The sequence below is a fragment of the Oxyura jamaicensis genome, chromosome 6 (genome assembly GCF_011077185.1).
Source record: "Oxyura jamaicensis isolate SHBP4307 breed ruddy duck chromosome 6, BPBGC_Ojam_1.0, whole genome shotgun sequence".
NCBI classification, from domain to species: domain Eukaryota; kingdom Metazoa; phylum Chordata; class Aves; order Anseriformes; family Anatidae; genus Oxyura; species Oxyura jamaicensis.
Genome location: NC_048898.1, coordinates 25,337,209 through 25,358,043, shown reverse-complemented (window position 1 = coordinate 25,358,043; position 20,835 = coordinate 25,337,209). Strand labels below are relative to the sequence as shown.

The following is a 20,835-nucleotide window of genomic DNA, read 5'->3' as shown; positions in this document are numbered from 1 at the left end:
TGATTCCAGTCTAATCCTAAGGTTTTATCTAAATTTTTCTTTTTACTATTCTACAGCATTATCTGCTTATTCAGATTGAGTTGGGATAATGCAAACAGAGGCTTGTTATCTGTTTAAACAGAAAGCCCATCCTCTGTAACATTGCATTAAGTCAACATGCAACTTAACACCCCCTCCTTATTCTTATTCTCTACGGTCTTCCTGGCCACCCAACTTCTTCCTCATCTGTTGTCTTTTTGCTCATTTTATTTCTGTTTTAAAAAATGCACAAGTTTGGGTATTTGTACAAAAACAGTCATAACTTAGAAGAATGTTAGAAGTTACATGTTGTAATAGCATAACATCTCAGGAACCTTCCTTAGAGTTAGCTCTTTGTTGAGCATCAACCTATAGGCTTACCAGCAAAATGTTGTCATGTACTCAAGTTTCCTATTTTAATAATCCCCCCCCCTTTTTAAAAAAATCTAAGATTATTTTCATCCTTAGAAACAGGAAGTCATTAAGTTCAAAATGTTTATGCTAAATGAAAACATACATATTTCCATGACTGCTATTCAGTGACTATTGGGTGGTCTCAATCTGAATCCAGTTTCTGATCAGCAAGTGCTTCCCTTGTAGAAATTATCAAAGCCAGTATCACTAAAACACAGCCTCAGAGACCAAGGATTGGAAAGGTATAAACAATCAGCTATTATAATTACAGTTCAGGATTATAAGATATTTTTTTTAAAGAGTTTAACATACCCACAAAAGCCTCTCAAACATCTGTTTTCACTAAGCATTTAAATCAATGTTTTCCCCAAATTATATCAGCAGTTGGCTTGTGCTGTACATTTCTTGGGATGAGGTCAGTAACGTGCATTAATGCAACGCCTTAGCTGCAGTAACATTTACATGCACGTTTATTGGTGTTAGCATATGAATGGAGAGGGAAATTCATTATCCATTGGCATCCTCCATTGGGAAGCTTCAGAACACTATCTGAAATTCCCTGTGATCAACATCTCCAACGCGCTCCTAAACCATTTCAATTTTCTCTCTTAATTTTCAGAAGCATAATAAAACTTCACTTTAGTATTTTGACAATAATGCACTAAAAGGTGGCAAGCAAAGACTTTCCATACACAAGACAACATGACTATACTCCCCAGCGTAACACAAAAAGCAGCAACTTTTGATTTTAGTTTATTGTCATACTAATCCCAGTTTACTACTGCCTGCCTTTTGTGGATATAAATTAGATTTCAGGAGAAATCAAACTGAAGTCCATCAGCACAAATTTTCAATTGCTTTTTCAACACCATCTGTCCTTATCACAGGAAAATTCACTCCCTCTCAAACTCAAGTTCTTAATCATTAAATAAGTGGAAGAACTCTCTTTTGAGAAGATAACTGCAAAGCAGTTCCTCAGTAATCATGGGCATTTCCAGAAAACTTGAATGCTCCTCCAGCTCGCCCACTTGCTTTGCGTGAAAAAGCAGTATTCAGAATCATCATCTGGAGAGGTCTGCAAAAGTGCTGAGAACAGTTTCTGCATATTTTGATGCTCTATGAATCACCAAGAGTGGAACACAAAGCCAAAAACCTGTAAAACATACACATGTACAAACAACAAGTAAGACCTATCTTAGGCCTACCAAAACGTATCCTGAACATATCAGGAAGAGACCGACAGGAACTCATGTATTATGCCACTTCCATATGAGACTATTTACATTTATTTGGACCCACAGATCAATATGAACATGAGGAATTAATAAAGCCAGCAGTAGAGAGCAGCTCTCCAGAGACCAGCCACATCTGCTCAGCAGTGCCAAGCTGCCAGCTGGAAAGAGTCCCAAAAGCCTTTACAGGGTCATCATGCACAGCAAAAAAAAACGCGCTTGGCTAAAAACCTTCCAGCCTAGCAACAAAAAGTAGTATGTATTCTGTTAATTACATTAAGTAATTAAGCCGTGTTTAGCTCTGTTAATTAGAATGCTTAATTTTAACAGGTCTAATACCCCCAATATTTAAATTCTAGTTTTATTCTAGTATTGCAATGAAAATCTGTTCTAGACCACCATCATTCTCATGACTAAGTAAAAAAAAAAAACACGTTACATTGCTAACAAATAATCTATTGGAAATCCAAAACGAAAGTCAACCTGGATCCCAGGTAAAGACAGTTAACCACACAAGGACATTTTATCTAGGTATAAACTGTCAGAACTTCCTTTCCCAGTGCACGATTGATCAGAGCCTACTATGAGAAGAAATAAACCCAATAGCAGATGATATTCTTCTCCCTCCCCACCGCATCTCTCAAGCACCTGCTAGCCTATATGGAAATTGCTCCTTCCAAACACCTCCAGATAGAAGTACAGTACACCCATACTCAGTTAAACACTCCTTAGTCTACAGCTTTTTCTGCAACTGTGGGTGGCCCAACTTTCATGTTAGAAAGCTACAGCTGACACCCATAGCTACATGGGTCAGCACGTGCCGATGAGACGTGTGGCTGAGCACTACGACGGGTGAAGCCCCACCACGTAGCTTCCTCCTGCTCTGGGGGTGCTTACAGCTCACTGCCCTTTTATTACAGGAAATCATACCTCTGAATTTCCAGTTGTCTTTCTGCTGCTTCCTAAGCTGAACAGAAAAGACCCGTGCAGGCTGGATCTCTTTACAAGCCCCACAGGGGTGGCTCTTTTTGTGAAAAAGCCACTTTAAAAAGCATCGTTAAGATCAACCTGTTCAAATTAGTCTGAACAGCTCATGCGAATGACTGCTGCGCAGTCTATTTTATTAAAAGCAGACCACTGCTTCCAAACGTACCTCTTAGCAGCAAGCAGCACCAGGGGCTTGCTACTAGTCCTCAAAGGCATGGTTTCTTCAAGGCTTTGTCACCGCTTAGCCTCACCGTTGCTGAATCCACGCAATGCTTCGGGAACATTACCAACATTGCAATGCCACCGCAGCACATGGGGCACTACCTCCAAAGGTATCTGAAATTATCAGGCTCACATCCCATTACCGACTCAGATCCTAATTTTATGTCCCTTCAAGCAGGGCTTATTCTCCACACTAGACCAGTACCCCAGACCGTTCATGAGGGAATGCAGATGTCATTTCCTCACCTCTGTAGTGTGCTGCAAAGTTTTCGGATGAAGAAATACTTCATCTTGTGGTGCTATATAAATAAACAAAGTATTATAAACAATCATTTTTATCAGACTGGGGTTATGTCATATGGTTTGCTTTCTTTATGAAAGAAAACACGTACATAAAGTGCAACCAGATGCTGTTGGCAGAGAGTCCATTTAATATGGACTCATTTCTGAAAACATGATTACAGATGTGGCCTACATCTTGAACCCAATGTTTAAAGGAAAATTCTCTATTTAATCATTTTACTTGCCATCTTTTTTTTTCCCTCTATCTTTTTACATACATAGAAAGTTTTCTAGGACTAAAAGGTTGAAACTCCCTCACCTTTTCACGTTTCTACCACAAACACAATTCATGTGTACCCTTATCTACAAAAAGCTGAACATGCTGCTTAGGAAACACTGCTGTAAGAAAACTTTTCAGGAGAGAGCTAAGCCTAGTCTGAGTTTCTTTACTACAAACAATGCTAATCTAGGACTGCCCCAACTCAAGTGTTTATTTTCAAAGTACATAAACGGTTATTATAACTCTACTCACATTTGTGGAAACACTTAAGATACTTCAATCAAATATGTTTAGTGTTTTGAGTTAGAAAAGAAATTCAACTAATACATATCCAAGTTTTAGATCACTAATGACATGATTAACATCTCTAACCAATCTATAGAGCTCTTGGCCAGATAACTCAATTTGAGTTAGCTTGAATATATACATTGTACGACAAAAATCAGTGTGCTCCATCATTGAGCACACAGAAAGTTGTTTAATTCTGATAAGAACCCAAACAAACAACAAGACTAATAGGAATAATAAACACATTCTAAACTGAAAATGAGTAATGTCTAAAGAAGAACTTGGTTCTTCATACATGCCAATATATAAAGTACTACTAACTTAGCTCAATAAAGTTTTATTCAAACTCATTATTTTCAAAACAGGTTGGAACAGCACAGAAAGCTTGACTGTATCATTCCCATATAAAACCCAAAGACTTGCACCATATCTGATAACCAGATACTGAAGTATTTAAGAACAGCACTCTTAAGAAATGCTCTCCTGAACTGGATCAGGCAAGTTCATATTCACATGAGTATTGAATCCAACGTTTAAGAAAAATTCTCTCTGTATATAGTCATTTTACTCTCACTGTATATTCATGTCCATATTCATGCAAAATTAAATTAGCAAAACCCCAAGTGGTTCATGGTTATAAACATTATTGCCTTGATGATGTATTTATCATAGGAATTAAAGTACTTGAAGTGAGGTTAGTTAACCACCAGTGACATCACTTAAATCAACAACTGAAAACAATCCCTGTCGCCAAATTATCTTCAGGTTGAACCTTTGAAAAAAATAACTTGGCCCTTTCACAAGACATTGCCACTTATGAACACCTGTATTTATCATTAAAGCTCAAGTATTTGATTACCCTAGATTATTTTCCAAGCAGGGTATTAAAAAAGTCATGTGAAGTTATGAAAATGCTGAAGAACAAAATCAAATCAGGGAAAGGCCCAATTTTCACCTAAAAAACACAATGCAAGATGAGACGATTGGTGCTTTAATGTGAAAACCCTCTCACAACCAGGCAGTTTGGAATCACCAGGTATGTCACTACACTTGCCTCTGGAGGCAGTGAGACCTGGCAGCATCAGTCCTCCACAACTATTTAAAACGTGCCACCCAACCTCTAACGAGAATTTTGAACATCCATTGCATCTGAATTGAGCACCATTTTCAACAGAACTTTAGAAAGAAAAGATACAGTTGTATAAATACTGTCCTTGCAGGTGGAATCAGATTAATGCGTGATGAGAACTAAGGGCTTGTTCAGAGAGGAAGCGTTGGCTGGGATGGATAACGAAGGCAATCAGAGTGCAGAGATGAGCAAATCATTTGTTTCTGCTCCCTGAGGAAGCGATGAATTCATCTGGAGGGTGGGCCAGCTCTTCCAAGCTCAGCAATGTGCCTACCCCAGCTTTCCTGGGGCGGCTGAGAAGGAGGGTGCAGGTAGGCAGCTCTGAAGATTACTTCCAACAAGCTTCAACGCTACATCCTCAGTGAAAAAGAAGAGCTCACCAAGGTGTGGGAGCTTAAACTGTTTGTAATAAAAGCCTTGCTAAAACAGAAGGACATAAAAGAAAAATCTAATTGGGAATATTTGTAACTAATACTGAAGTTGACCTACAGATGGGGTGAGGGGGAGCAGAAGAAACAAATGAGGATGCGTGTGTTTATTTTCTTAAGAGGGAATGCAAACAAACTGAACTGCTTAAGAACCTGAAACCTCCAGGTGGATTCTGACCACACTGAAGTCAACAGCAAAACTCGCTTTCATTTACTGGATGCCAACTGTTTCACACTATGGGCTGTATGCAGAAAGGAGGAACGCCAGCAGCTGTCAGTCACTGGGGGCTTCAAATCTCCTAAAAGCAAAAGAGTAACACCACATCATTTACACAGTTTATATTAAAAATAACTTTAAAAAATTCTCACAGCCCAAGACTTTCCATGGGGCTAAGCCAATATGCAGATGGGGCAGTCAAATATTACAGCAGTCTGAATGACGAGCTGAGAACTAAACAGAGACTTGTTATCCGTGTGTCATCTGTGCAGAGCAGGGAGGACCCAGGGATCTGGACCCCACTGCACAAAGAACGTGTGTGCAGGCATGGCAGTGTAAGGGCTCTATTCACACTTCCTAATGGGGCACCCTAATTAGCCAGCCAAGTCTGAGCCGGGTTTGCCTTGTTGTAAGGCTTCCACCAACAATATATTTCTCCCGAAAGCAATTCGAGGCAGGGATGTGATTAAGTAGAAAGCCCGGGCTGGATGAGCTGGGTGGCTGAATGGCTCCTGCCTTCCCTCTGCCTCAGGGACTGAGAAAGAGATACTGTGGCTCCAGAGCCAGCTGTGGATCCGTGCCCAGTGCAAACCCCACAAGCATCACAAGATGCTACAACAAAATCCTTCAACACACATGAAAAAAAATCTACTGCTGTGCTTTTATCCCCCCCCCAATCCATCAAATATGCCAAAGAAAGCACTCTAATTAGAAAGCTGTGCAACTGCACACTTCAGTCAAGTCTGCACTAGCTCAGTTTACCACAAAGAACAAACAAATAAAAGACCAGATCCTCATGTGCTAAATACGAACTCAGACCACTCAGGAGACTGATTTTCACACAATTTCAAGTTAACTGAATAATGTGAGGATGTCCACTGAAACGTTTACTCTTGCACTGAGTTACACAACCTTGTAACCCTCGCAACCCACAGCCTCCTGTAAATAACTCTGGTTTTCCAACACATCCACGCTCATCTCGCTTCCGGTCAGAAGTGGACATTGCAATGATCTCTAGGCAGGCAGACCGACCCTACTTTTAGAAAGGCTTTAGTAATTTAGGCACTTCAGGGCAAACTTTTTTCTCTCTTACGTAACACCCATTGCTACAGTCCACAGAAATGTTTCCAAAAGTTTCTCCTCAGGGCTACATACAGTTTCACCCCTTTCATCAGCTTTCTTTTTCATCAAAAGACTTTTTGTGTGTGTCATAAGCCTATATAGCACACACACAAAAACAAAAATATTGCATTTGCTATATTTGACTATAATGCACTATAGTCGTGTACTGGAAGTGCTGATCTCAAATCACACACAGCTTTTTGCTACAGGAAGAACCTAGTTTTCATCTTCCAAAGCACTATACGATTAGCCACAGCAAGGGCTTTCACTTTACCTGAGAGCTGTTTCTAACAGAGACAGTAAAAAATAATGAGTGGAAAAAGAGTTAAGTGATGTGGTTGAACCTGATTATGAGAAAGAGCATTAGGAAAGGCTGCTCTGGATTTCTAGGATTAAAGAAATCAATAACACATTTTGAACACTGCATGAAGAAATAAACCGTGAAAATAAACATTTCTGTGTATTAGGTATGACTCAAAGTTGTACCTGATTGTATACCAACATGCAAAGACACAACAGTAACTGAGAACAAAAATGGGGAGAAAATACCACCAAAACATTTAAAAAGAAACAGATTAAGAGGACATTAAAGATACCTACAGCTTTGACTTCAGCAGCTTTACTAGGATTAAACATTAGTTTGTAAGTGTTAATGCCAAGACTTCATTTTTTTTTCCCTCCTCTCTCTCTGAACAGCATCTGCAAAACCACAGCACCACACACTCTTTGCCCTGAAAGATCAAGTGTTCTGGCACAGCAGAGACGAGACGAGGGACTCAGCATCATTCCTCTTCTGCAGTGGTTCAGCATCAGAATGAGAGCGCCAGCAGCGTGCTCTGGCTTCTTGCTTCAACCGAGAGGCACAATCATTTACCAAAGGCTTAGCAAAGAAAGCCGTTTGCATCCTGAAGTATGCCGTGATGATTCTACCCTTACAATGAAGATCACCTTATAACAGAAGCAGGAGTGAAAGCCAACAGCAGCAGCCAGCTGTGGCATGCCAGAGAGCGGCGAGGAGCACCGGGTACTCAGCACTCCTCACAGCGCACGAGCTGAGTGCTTGGCACAAGGCTGCGAGTACCTTGGGCACAACCAGACCTATCAGGCTGGCTTCAGTTACACCCTCCAGTGACTCTGGATGTCTCCTGCTGAATTTACTGCCCTAATCAAAGAGACTTCCTGAATAAGCCAGAATTCAGGGGAAGTGCATAAAGATAGGACACAGTGATTAACAGTATTGCCTGAATTGCCTGCTATTGGGCTTTCAGCTACTTCGGACACTCAGGCTGCTTCAGTTTTAAACTCTGCTTAAAGCAAAATGAGCAAATGCCAATAAAAAAAATGATGGAAAAACCAGCATCAGCCAACCCCAGCATTGTTTATTTCAATTATATAGAATCATTATGTCCGGTCCTTGGATCCTCTTCATTATACCCTCATTTTCCGACTGAAGAAGCCTCTGTAGCAGAAAACCCTAAGGAGCCATAACTTAACAAAGACAGTATCCAAATTTGATACAAAGACTGCATGAATGAAGCCAGTAATCTGGGTATGGTTAGAGGGTTTTTTTGTTGCTTTTAAAATTTCCAATGGACAAAATGAAAAACTACATTTGATAATAAATCATCTTTTTTTATGAGTTAGCTTAATACCCTTCCTCTTGGTACAAGAATGTAATGCTATTCTCCTTGCCAAGAAACAACAAAAAAAGCATAGAAGACCCACACAGAACAAGAAATGAAACAAACATCAGATGCACGTAGTATTTTCAAAAAAAGTTTTTTATTATTATTTTTTTTCTCCTGCACATCAGCTCTCTCGTTACCTGAGCCCCTTTACAAGGGCAGTGCTGGAGGCCAGCCTTCAGCAAGCCCCCAGAAACAGAGCAGGGAGGGACGTGGCAGGGCAGCGCTGGGGGACACGACTGGCACCCCAGGGCACGAGGCCTAAGCATGAGGCCCATGCAGGAGCAATGGCCGACATGGCAGCCCCGAGGAGCAGGGCCAAGAACCCAAACCTGAGGGAGGGCAGTGCCTGCACCCAGCCCAACAAGAGAAAGAGGCAGCAGCACCACACGCAGCCTTCACGCACTTAAGAGGCCCAGCATGACCACCTCCCTCAAAGCCTTTTGGCTAATCACACTGAAAATTTGGGAGCATCCAGCCTCCCTCTTTTGATTCATCTAACGCCGAAACCAGGTCGTCCGACGCGCTGACACAGCCAGGGCTGTTATTTTTAAACACAGCCATAGTCTATTTAGCTAAAGCATCTTTACTCTGACTGAGCCAGTATTACTTTGATAAGACTCCTTAAGTATCTACGCTGAAGCTGGCACATCACATCAAACAAACAAAAAAAGCACAAAAACTTCTGGAGATAACGCTTCATTGCGGTTGAGGGCAGGGGGGACAAACAATAATAAACACAGAAAAAAAAAATAAAAGCAAGAAGTGAGGAACACACCAGGATAAAGGACATGAAGTGCTATCTACAGGACAGCTATGCACGCTGTGAGTGCGTATCATTCACCACCTGCAGAGAATAACTGGAACCATTTCAGTCAACTTCAACAGCAAACAGCTTTCTGCTGCTGGAAAGTCAGCATTAAATTTGTTAAAACAATTTGTGTGCCAAATTCGTTAGTAGCAACACTAGGTTTTCTTACACATCATTTAACTGATGAAAACCTGGATGGAAGAAAAAGTCAGACAACACTGTTCGAAGGACGTAAAGAGACCACAAGTTTTAATTACAGGACACTCTGGGAGGCAGGCTGAGCTATGCTAAGCCAACCTATTTGTACACATTTTCCTCATTGTAGTTGTTACTTCTTCACATATAAAGTTGTCTTGCAGCCATATGCATAAGTTCATTGCTAGAACCAAGAACAGCCCCATTCTTTCTTACCAAAAAAATGACTTTGGTCTATAAGTTGCAGAACGCTAACATATGAGAACGACACCCTGCTTTACCTGATGCAATAAAGTTTTACCATGGTAATATTTTGCCTCAGTTTCTTGTACATAACCATGAAACAGAGCTAAAAAATAGCAATGTTACACACTGCTCAATAGTGAAACCCTTTCTATTTTACACAAGAAAAATTAGTTACAATGCTTTGCTCTATATAGGAACGCTGCATACTGAAGACAAGGGGATGGTGCAACAGAAAGCAACCCCAATGCCCCATCCCAAGCACCCAGCCCAGGACCATCACCCACCAGCAGCCCCATGGAGCTGCGACGTGGCCGTACGATGCTTGAGCCCAGAAGTGGCTGCATTCAGTGCGCAGCTGTGCCAGGCCACAGCTCTGTGTGCAAACTGCCCTGAGGCACCCGCTGCTATAGGACTTCATGGCACAATGCCACCCACTGCTGTAACGTGCTTGGTCTGCCTGGCTGCCAGCATCCCGTGTCCCATGTGTCTGACACCCCAGCAGTGTTCCAGCTCCACCTCAGGACACACTAACGCTTGCAGACAAGGGAAGCCAGTTGGTTATTTTACTCCAGCAGCAAGCTAACTTCAAGGACTTAATGAAAAATGAGAAAAACCCAAATCACACAGATACTTTCCACCATCCTGCCTGCACACACACTCCATACCTCCACCTCCTGCAATCGGTAACAGTTCGGTGAACCAAATGCACAGACTTAAGAGACACGACTGCATGTTATGGTCTAATGATAATAAAATACGGAGGCACGCTTCAATGCTTATTCCTAAAGCTTCGTCAGCTTTTTCACTCCTCCTCTGCATTCTGTGCACCAGTTACATCAGCGAGTCCCACTTTCAGCTTGGTTATCCCAATTTCTCTCCCCCCCCCCCCCCCCACCCCACCCCCCTGACACCTTCATTCTTCAAATCCAGCATCTAGGACAGGAAACTCTCAAACTATCAGATAACAGGAGTGGCTTTTCAAAACTTGGAAGTTTTGACACATTTCTGAGCCTCTTAAGAATTGCCAAAATAAACAATGGACAAGAAGGTTTTAATTAAAATAATTCTGAAGTCTATGTAGTTTCTCCAAAATGTTGCCTTCACCCCAGAGCCTCCCCTCAAACAAGACCTTTTCCCCACAGATTCTGGGAGTATTGGCAGGGCAGGGGGAACCTAATGACCTGGAGCTGCCAGCTCGTATCTCAAAGCCTAGAGAAACTGCCTCTTCATTCTGACTTGCCTAAAAATAAGTCTCCTTGCTCCAGGCTTAGCTTGCAGACAATGTCCATGTATGTATTTGCACGGACTGAACAAGCCAGCATTGCCCCCTTTGCAGGATTTTGGGACCAGAGCCCCAAACTCAGTACGAACAGGTTCCCCTGTCCTTGGCACGTTCCCACCGTTGAGACCTTGCACCTGCTCCAGTGCTCGTGTGGCTCCTCCTGGAGCCAATTCAACTTATTAAAAAGAATTAATGCAGAAAGTGAAAGGAGAGGAGGTTCTGCTGCATTTTCACATTGGACTACTTACGTTTAGTGAGCACCAGCACTTGTAACAAAAGCGTTTGGGACAGGATCCAACTATACGTGGCTTTCTTTTATTTCTTTAAGTTGGTTTTGGAGAGCAAGAGAGAGAATAACCAAAAAAAAAAAGTTTAGAAAGAAGGTGAAATAACCTTGGAGGGAGGACATTACATTATGCCATGTGAACCAGAATGGTTTCCCCAGCACAAATATATGCCAGCACACATTCTTCAAGTTAACTAATAAACTGAAGAGCCATAAAATAGAATTACTTGCACTACACTTTTACACACTATAGCTGGTAATTCTGCAGCTTTAATTCCATCTTTGAACTATCAGTTATACTGACAAATAACAGCGGCAGCAGTGCATTATTACAAAAAGGAGTAAACAAATGACCTCTATCTAACTTTATTAAGGTAATAAAAGGCAGATTTTTTTTTTAAAAAAAAACTTTCTTCAAAGAGAGTTTTATAGCTAACCACCAGCAGGGTGTGGACTGAAGCTAAAAACTTTGAAATAGGTCCCTGTGAAATCTGAAACCAAAATACAGCAAAGGTCACCCTTCTGCAAAGAACCGTCTGGTCTGCATGCATGCTATAAGCAAAGCTCTGTTAGCTCAGCCGCGGTAATAACCTCACTCAACTCGCCCCTTGGGAACAGCAGCAACATCGGGTTTCTACTACAAAGGTAAATTTCCTACATACAATACCCGTTACTATACATTTGCAGCATGTTTGATAGCAGCCAGACTCTCCTGTTACATGGCATACCTCAAGCTATTTTTTTCTTGTTAAAGGCTAGCCCAGGTTATAAATATGGCTCTGTGACTCCAGCTCCCACCTTTAGCTAACTCATTTTAGTCAACGTTTTGCAGACAGTAGAGAGTCTTATGCAAAGTATTAGCCAACATTAAGAGGAAAGGAGGTGATGCATTTGATTTTTTTTTTTTTTTTTAACCCAAAGTAGATTATTTGAACCCTTTTCAGCAAGGAAATATGGTGAATTTTTCCAGAGATAGGATCTAACCCAAGTATGGGGACAATCACACCACTGTGCTGTGGTCTGCCTTGGGCTGGCCCCAGGATGGGTGGGTGATTTTGGGCTGCTGCTGGCTTCACCTACGGAGCCCGAGCAGCCCCGGCCAGGCACTCCCACCTCCGAGGACCAAGCTCTCCCTTCCCTTGGCTCAGGTTGCATCCTAGGTGCTTGCCAACTGAGGGAAGATTTGGCAATCTTTGCAGCTCAGCAAGGATTTCTCAAAGGGTATGACTGGAAGGCTGACCGCCCTTGCTGGAGGGCACTTCTCTGGCGGCACTGCATGCTCACTGGTGGCCACGCTGGGACCATCGCAGGGGACAGCGCCTTGACCCAGGCAGTCGGAAACCTTCAGGCTTAAGGTATTTTGAAAGAAAAAGGTTTCCACCTGGCAGTAAATTAAGTCATTAGATTTGATTAGAAGCACTGACATACAGTGACAGCCTCATGTTAGGAACAACTACAAAGAACATTTTCTGCAGATCTGACAGCAACAATTGCCATTTGGAAAGAGGCAGTGGTTGAGAAGAACCAAGCACTCCTTCTGATCTAGCCCTTATTGAGCTGTCATCTTAGGGCATGTAAAATCACAGGCACTGCTGTTTAAAAACATCCAAGTTTGAGCAAACAAACACACTGGAAGCACAACATACATCCAAACCCGCATCTGAAGAGGAAGCAGTGTTTCAGTTTCCCCCCGGAGCCTGGCTCACAGGAAAGCCTCTGACGCAAAGAGGGAACCCACACTGCCCCTCTGCCGCCTCAGGGTGAATTATCCAGGTACTTCTAAGTACCACCTCCTGGTGTTTTACAGCTTAAACATCTTATATAGTTAAACCGAATTGTCTCGAATTCATGTTTTAATCAGGAAGCTCCCTGGACCCATTTCAAGGCACGTTTTTTTTTTTTTTCTTTATAAACTAACCTGGTTTTGAGCACAGACTCACTCATGTTAGTGCTTTACAGATGTATTCAATCTCTTAGCACACTGCAAAATTATTTAAACAAAGTTTGAAATAGAGAAGAAAAGGAGGGGGAGAACCTGACTGCCAGACCACTAGGACTGTTTTTGCGCTTTTTGTGTGTGTGTGTTTTTTGTTTGTTTGTTTTTTAATTATGGATTTTTAAATCCCACAAGTTTCAAAGTATTTGCAGAATCCTCTGCATGTTTCTTCTATTTTTCTTGTTTTTCTTCCCTCAATACTGGTACTAGACCCATGATTTTGATTAGCCTGATAACGAACAAGCCAACTCTATGAAATGGGCTTTGCTGGTTACAGGCTTATTTTACTCTAGAAATCACTGCACTGCCCATTATTAAAGCACATCTCACAACTTCCTTTTTCTCCCTCAGCTGCTCAGGATTAAGTCTTTGCAATGAAAATATTTATGAAAATGTTACTGAAAGATCTACTTTGGACACGTCGTCTTAGGAGCCGGAGCACTCTGTTCCAAATCATGCACACGAGAGGTGTCTGCCAAGCGCTCCAGCTGTGTCCCTCCAGTCCTTAAGCCATTTAACACAGAACACGCATGTGTCCTTTGCATGCCAAGTCAGCTATGTGTCAAAGACAAATAGGTCTGAATACTTATAAAACTTATAACAATCGGCACGCCAACAAGAAACCTAATTTGGATTTCGTATTATGTACATCGAAGGGAATGGGGGAAAAAAATGCATGTATATATATTCTTTCATAACCTTGAGAATTTTAGGAATAAGTAAAATACACAGCCTTTGGCATATAATACACACTTTGCCCTAGGAGACAACAGCTCCCATTTACTAAATGAGTTGAAGATCATGAACATCTCTGCTTTCTGCCTTCTAGCCTGACAGCTGGGCCAGAAAAAAAACTTAATTGTTTTGAATCTCTAGAAGAGTCTTGCCTTTGCATATACTTTTAGACAAGCATGCATTTAAAGCAAGCTGCCATTCAAAGCCAAAAATTCCACAGATTAACTGTGAACATTACAGAGACTTAAGGCTCCTCAACTTGGCATTTAGTACAATACTTCATATGCAATCAAGATCTGAAACATGATGATGGGCTTGCGGGCACTGCCACAATTTAATCACGATAACAGAAATATTTCACTAGGTATTCATTTATTATGGCAGTTATATCACAAGGGCTAATGGTGAATTCAGTTAACGTGGGAGTGCCAGCTGTTAACGTGACATAGAAACCAGCTTCTTGCACCCTAGGCTTCACAACCACCATAAAAATTGCAGATAATACAGCTGAAAACAAACGTAAGAGGATACATGGACTTTTCCTCCACAGAGTACTACATCATGAAATCTCAAAATAAAGTTTGAATGTTCTAGCAATTAACTTTTTTAGTCTGGTTTTGGGGTTTTAGGATGCATGGCAGATACAGTCGGTTGTCTGGTATGTAGCAAAGATTGGTGTATTAAAGGCACGCCAGAATAACTGACTGGCTTAGATCACATTTTACTCCTGTTTTAGCATTGTCCAGGAGCCTGGAAAAACGACTGTGCAATCCACAAGCACTCCTGCAAACAGCTGTGTATTTGTGTCAGGAAAATACACAGGTACTTTGCCACAACACCACTTGTGTGTCACTGTGCTCGGTTCTCCACAGAGCTGGACGCATCTTTCCAGCTCCAAAGCCTGTTTTCAGTTTTGCCTAGTTTTTCATATTTTAGGCTTAAGATTGCCTCTGCTAAGTGTCTGCTAGATCTGAAGCATCTGAGCCAAAACACTTCAACTCTTCCTGACACAAGGGCTCCTAAGTATGCTTTCCAATGCTATAGTTTAATTTTCATGTTTAAATCCAGGATATTTTCTTTGGAAAGCACTACTTTGCTTTCAAATACTTGATTTTGTGGCCTTACTGATGTTCTTTCTAAGTACAGAGCTTTTTGTACATGTATCTATAAAGACTGAAATAGGGGTGAGACCACTGCTGATTCTTGAGCTGGGCAGTCAGAAGGCTGAGACGTCACTGTGTGGTCTGAAAAGCAGCCTGCAATGTCTTCACCCAACCTGTGTTTTGGGAGACACCAGGCTGACAAACAAACTTCACCCCAAGACCTGAACTCTCCCTCCTGAGGTCATCCTTTGCTCAGGGGCTGTTGGTGAAGGGGACCTGGAATGGGCAAAAGCCCCCCAACACACACCCCTTCATATGGGATGCTGAGGAAGTGCCGGGATGCTGGGTTATATGAAACAACGTGCTTTAATACTAGCAATCTCTCTGAACACAGCAACTTGAAACTTCTGTTGATCTATAACGATGCGAGTCACACAGACAAGGCCAGTACCAAACGGATTCCACGGACTTCACACAAGACCTCTAGAACTGTTACGCAAGCCTTCTTTCCCCAAAAGCCAGCCTATGCTTGGAGGGAAAGAAACAAAACGTTTAAGATATATTTATCCTTTCTTGTTTTTTTCTGCATTAGCACAATAAAGCAGGCGTTGGCCAATAAGCAAGGCTTTCTATTTTGCACCCAGCAGGACACACACAGCAGGGCTTCGCTGGGTGGCACGCACCTTGCTGCCAGATCTGACGTTGGCTGTGCATCTGCAAACACAAGAAGATGCAGATCCAAGTGGCCTCTGAAGAACGTCACGTGTAGTGCAACAGGTACGGATAATACGCTTAGCAATGCTTATTTCCTACAAAAATAAAAAACGTTTTCTTGGACAACCTACTCCAGGTGGCCTTGCGTAAGCAGATGAGAAGCAATAAAAGCTGCAATGGGACTGCAATTTAACTCCATGGTACTCAAGATCATCATGTCCTTCAGCTGGAGAAGCAACTTCAGGAGGTGCTGGCTGCATGGGGGCACAGGGATTTTCCCAGCTGTTAGCCATCGGGTCAAGCAAATGCTGAGACCAAGTGGTTAGCACATTTACTGAACCCCACCCCAGGCTGCCAGCTCACCCCACAGCTCCCCGCCGCTTTGAAGTCACCAGGATTTTAACACATTAAACGATACAAGGCAAGGAAAGAGTTTCTTCCCAGCCAAGACCAGAGCAGTTTAAGAGACTGAAACAGTGAATGAGGCTATTATACTATTTCCTTAATTAGCACTTTGTACCAGCTGATTGCATCCTTGTTAAGAAGGGTTTACATTATTACCCTTTGAATGACTTTAAATATAATAATGAATCTTATATGCTCCCGGAGTCCTGACTAAATAATTACCTACGTCACATCAGCTAAACCGTGAAGATGCAGGCTATAAAAAAACAAACAAACAAAAAAAAAAAAAAAAAAACAAGAATCATCAGAAGGATCCTTCTTTCAGAAACTTTTCAATGAATCCTAAGAAAACCTCAACTTTTTAGTAGAAAATACTTTCCATTTTACTGATGATGGAATGAAAAAAACCTCCACTGTAGCCTGGATTCAAAGAAAGCTATAATTGAAGACACTTTCATATCTGACCAAATTTATTAATGCAATTAAAAATTGGTTTGTCTTAACTAATAATCCAGACCAACAGCTATCCACAAAACCACCATGTACTTGCCAGGACATCTTTAAAAGAAACACCTCAAATTCTCACTTGAGACATACCTTGGGTTGTTACCTTGCACAGGGAAAAGAAACAGAAGTGCTTCCCCACATGCCAGTTGTCTCAAAGTTAATGTAGGAACTAGCCCTGTTCGCCACATAATTTAACATTAACACAATTAATAAGCTACAGCTTGCTCCCTAAGGGTCAAGTAGCTTTTATTCATGCACCAAAAAATGCTACATAAAAGACACTGCCCCCCGAGAACTGTAAGATGCCACACCACCACCTCTTCCCCTAACGCAGCCATGAGCATTTCAAAACCTAGCTTGAGGAAAAGCCTGTGATGTAACAGGAAGCAATGCTATTAAATCCTATAGATTGCACTCCTCAGGGTCGATACCAAAACAATGACCTACTCTGTTTTTGAAACACTGAAATTGCAGAATTGATCTACAAGAGAACAGCCAGAGGTTGCTGTGGCCACTACGGTTGCAGGACATTTTTTAAATAATTTTCCTCCTGTTTAAAAAAAGCTAGCAAGACCAACTTTATGCACCAGCTCAAGGTCACACACGGCTTCTTCTCCTAAATTATTATTTCCTTTAAGCACTGTAATTGCAGTGCTGCCAGCCGCAGAGCAGGCTGTTAGGGACGCTTGCTGCAGGTTTAACCGGCAGCAGTGTTTTTCACGAGGCGCCCCCGTGCTCACCGCCACCTCCAGCACCAGGCTGGGCAGGAATGAGCCCAGCAGGGCCAGGGGACCCATTCCAGTTCGCACCCCAGCACTTCCCAGCAGCACAGGGCAGGCAGAGGCACTGCAGCGTGCAGTCCTGCTCAAGTAGAGCTGCTACAAGGAGTGCTGCAGCGGGTGGGGAACACACCGCCTGCGCCCTGCCCTGCAGGATGCACCACGGCATCACCCCAAAATCATCTTTTCCTTAATAAAAAGGCCAGCTGCACTGATCCTCAGGCAAGAGTCAAGGATAATGACCAATTTAACCAAGATACCATTAATTTCCCAGCCATCCTGGGGTACAGCAGCACTCCATCGAATGGCCAAGGAGTAAGGACATGCTCGGTCATCGCCGTGTGCTAACCCTGACTGCCGAGCACTTGGTCCTGCAAGAGCCCCTCCTTTGGGCTTCATGTTCACTCACCGAAAACTGAGCACAAGTAATAATTTGTTCTGAAAAACAACAAGAAATCTTCTAAAGCTGAGGACGCGAAGACTCGTAAAGCTAAAACCAGTATCTGCTATTAATGAGCGGGCACACAAATCAAGGAGCTCGTGCACTCCTTTCTCAAAGCAGCACCTGCCAGCTCTCTTGGAACCAGCCCAGGAACCCGCCACATTCCCAGACCCACACCTGCTCTCCTCGCCAAGCCCTGGGCACCGCCACAGCAGGCTGCAAGGACTCACCTGGGGTTTTTGGCCATGCTGCCGCAACGGCTGGGTGTGCAGAACACCTCCACCGAGAGCTCGCTGGTGCAAAATGTCCTGGCAGCTCCAGGCACAAAGCGAGCCTTGCCCAGCAGAGCCACTGCCAGGGCCACCATGCATGGCAGTGCCACTTCCCTCCAAAGTCACCACCGCTGGTGGCAGCACAGCACCAGCCGCCTGCACCTGGAGCAGGAGGGATCCTGAAGTTCCCCCGGTCACACCGAAGCCCAGTGGCTGAGGTCACATTTAGCAGCTTCGCTCCTCTGGTCCCAAAGCCGATTTAAGCAACAGCTTATCCAGCACAGTAAGTAATTTGGCAATTTCATATCTTGATTCTTTTAGAACCCTTGGTCGATTATTTTTTGCTCATTGATTGCCACTGATTCTGTTTGAAAACTTAGCTCCTCCTAGGAGTGCTGCCCAGATGAGGCTCAATCCTACTCTTTTTTTCCCCCTCTGCACACGATCATATCACCACCCTCGAGATAGCCCTGGACGAAGGGCAAGCCACTGGTGCAGGCTCAAATGCAAGACACGGATGCTCAGAAAACCAAACCACAAGCGACCACCTCCACAAGCAGCGGTGGTGCTGGCTGTTTTTCAAGCCAGTTCCTCGCTCATTTCCCCGTGCCACTGCAAGGCTTCGTGGCTGAAATTGCGTCCTTTGGTAAGGCAGACTCTGCCTAGCTGCCAGACCGCCCTCAAATCTGGGATAAACATTGGTTTGTATCATAAAAACTCATTTAGAAATTCAAGGTGGATTTAACGCAAGAAGAAAATTGTCTTGGGGCTGAGACCAAACTCCCCAAAGGAGTCCCCATTGTAACCCGTTAGCAAAGTTTGAGACCCAAACCGTGAAAGTTGTGGTGACAAATGCACACACAGCAACACACGACGGAGCCAAAACACCAAACCCTCCCCAAACCCTCCCCAAACGGGGCTGCGTGGCCAGGGCTGCTCCCCGAGGAGACAGCAGGAGAGAAGCGGGGCCAGGGGCCAGGTACTGGTGGTGTCGGGACAGGTACTGGTGGCACTGGGGGAGATGCTGGTGGCAGCCCAGCAAATCGGTGATGGGAACGCATTGCAATTGAGCTCCTGGGCTCCCCGCACCACTACAAGCAGCAAAGCAGGAGCTGTAGGTGTGTGAGCATTCCCAAAGCCCGGCTCTCACGGAGCACGCAGATTTTCAGCGGTTTTCTCAGCCTCGTGGGGACGGGCCCCGTGCTTACGGCCGGCCCTAATTGCAATCACTTCCCCGGCTTTTTGGGGTCAGGGTCCCCAAATCGAGGCGCGCTGCTCCGCGCCCCGTCCTTTCCACAGCGGCACCGGAGCCAGAAGCCAAGGAGGCAGCGCCGCCGGGGGCTCCCAGGCGTGCAGAGACCCCACGGGAGGGGGAAAATAAAAGGGGGAAAAAGGGATGGGGGCGGCCACCCGCCGGGGGGGGAGGCTGGGAGAAAGCGAGGCAGCGAAACGCCGCGAACTCACCGCTGCGCTCTGGCAAGGCGGGTGGAGGTGCGGCGGGTCCGGCACCGCGGTGCGGGTGCACAAGGGGTGCAAGGGGGGGGGGGGCTCCTCGCCATGCCCCCGGGCGCGCAGCAGCAGCCGCCCCGCAGCCTTTGTGCGCCGCCGCGCGGCCCCGCCGGGCTGCACGCGCTGCTTGCACGCGCGCTTGCACGCGCACGGCGCCAACTACACCCCCCCCCCACACACACACCTTAAACACACACACGCACACGCACACGCACACACCTACCCTACACACACACACAGGGCCCCCTTCGTTTGGGACCTGCCCCCCCCCCGGCCCCACGGTCGCATCCCCAGCGCATCCCGCCCGCCGCACACCGCCCTCGGCGCGGCCGGGAGGCGACGTTTTGGGACCCCCCCACCCTCAGAGCCACCCCTCCACAACCCCCCCACAGGCACGGCGGCGTTACCTCGGCGGCCCCGCTCCTCACTCCATCCCTTCCCTTCTTCCCTCCTCGCCTCTCCGCCCCGCGGCGGGCACGGCCGGGGAGGGGCAGGGGGCAGGGCCGGGGAGGGGAGGGGATGGGGGAGGGCCGGGGGGGCGGCGCACGATGTGGCAGGAAGGGACACCTGGGCTCCTCCTCCTTCCCCCTGTGGAACACTATCTGGCAGCGGCCGCCTCCCGGCTGGGGGGGGGCTGCGAGAGGCTGGGGCTGCGAGGAGGAGGAGGATGAAGAGGAGGAGGAAGAGGAGGAGGAGGAAGAGGAGGCCCCGCCCGCCTCCCTCCATTGTTGTTCCCGCCCGTAGCGGAGGGGAGGGACCGGTCCCCCCCCCGCTGTGCTGCAGTGTGTGCGCAACATGCAAATCTCTCTTTTTTTCTCTCTCTCTCTCTCTCTTTTTTTTTTTTTTCCTGCAAAAGCCGGCCTCCGTGGAGGCTCCTGCGGCTGGGATCTGCGGCTGCGGTCCCCCCTGTGCTGCCCTCTGCCCGGCGTTATGGGGCTTTGGGGCTTGGGGTTTGCTGCCCCCCCTCTGACCAGCCCTTTGGACTCGCAGGAGCACTATCAGTGCGTGCAAAAAACCCCTGGGCGATATGCATGCAGGCAAAATAATAACAATAATCATCCCAATCAAACATAATAATTTTAAAAGTCTGTAATTATATTTGTATTTGTCTTTTAAGATTCAAAAGTTGCGCAAAATGTGCTCAGAAGGCTTAAAAGTTCCCTCTGAGACCCAACAGGAGTGCTTGCAGGTGTAAAGCCGCTCACGCAAATGGCTTTGCGCCGTTTCAGGGACAAAACCTTGTAATTCG

At 44.8% G+C, this 20,835-nt stretch overlaps 1 protein-coding gene across 4 annotated transcripts in view; it reads right to left on the bottom strand.

Moving 5' to 3' along the window:
• ADD3 (adducin 3) overlaps positions 1–20,129 on the bottom strand; it is a 98,518-nt gene extending 78,389 nt beyond the window's left edge. For 2 of the 4 annotated variants that reach the window (XM_035329493.1, XM_035329490.1), the window contains exon 1: positions 19,994–20,129. The gene's annotated coding sequence lies outside the window, so the exon portion shown is untranslated. The remainder of the gene's footprint in view (positions 1–19,993) is intronic. The other 2 variants (XM_035329495.1, XM_035329494.1) reach the window with 2 other exon arrangements.
• Positions 20,130–20,835: the final 706 nt, after the last annotated feature.